This window comes from Meleagris gallopavo, chromosome 11, assembly GCF_000146605.3.
Source record: "Meleagris gallopavo isolate NT-WF06-2002-E0010 breed Aviagen turkey brand Nicholas breeding stock chromosome 11, Turkey_5.1, whole genome shotgun sequence".
NCBI classification, from domain to species: Eukaryota; Metazoa; Chordata; class Aves; order Galliformes; family Phasianidae; genus Meleagris; species Meleagris gallopavo.
The window spans coordinates 19465513-19465827 of NC_015021.2; the positions used below are offsets into that span (position 1 = coordinate 19465513).

Genomic DNA, 315 nt, shown 5'->3' on the forward strand with positions numbered 1-315 from the left:
CGCCTGCAGCTCCGCAGCCGACCCCGCAGGGCTGCTCGCCCGCGGAGGCCCCGCAGCAGAGTCCGCCCGCTGCCCTCTGAGCCCGGTGAGTGCCCGCACGGCTCCGAAGGGGTGCAGAGGGGATGAAGCGTTCTGGGGTGTGGGGAAAGCGCCGCCCCGCTCTACCACCTCACCGCCCTAGGAGAGCGGCTCGGAGCATCCCGGGGTGCGGAGGGGAGGGTGAGAGAACCGCGGCTCCAAGCATGGAGAGCTCTGCCCGGGTCCCACTGCGGTCACCCCCGTCCGTCGCCCCGTGCCGGTGGTGCGGGGGCTCCT

At 74.0% G+C, this 315-nt stretch overlaps 1 protein-coding gene across 1 annotated transcript in view; it reads left to right on the top strand.

The window, feature by feature from the left end:
* The first annotated feature begins 6 nt into the window (after positions 1–6).
* SLC7A14 (solute carrier family 7 member 14) overlaps positions 7–315 on the top strand; it is a 24241-nt gene continuing 23932 nt past the window's right edge. The window contains 1 exon segment of the mRNA XM_003209216.3: positions 7–85. The gene's annotated coding sequence lies outside the window, so the exon portion shown is untranslated.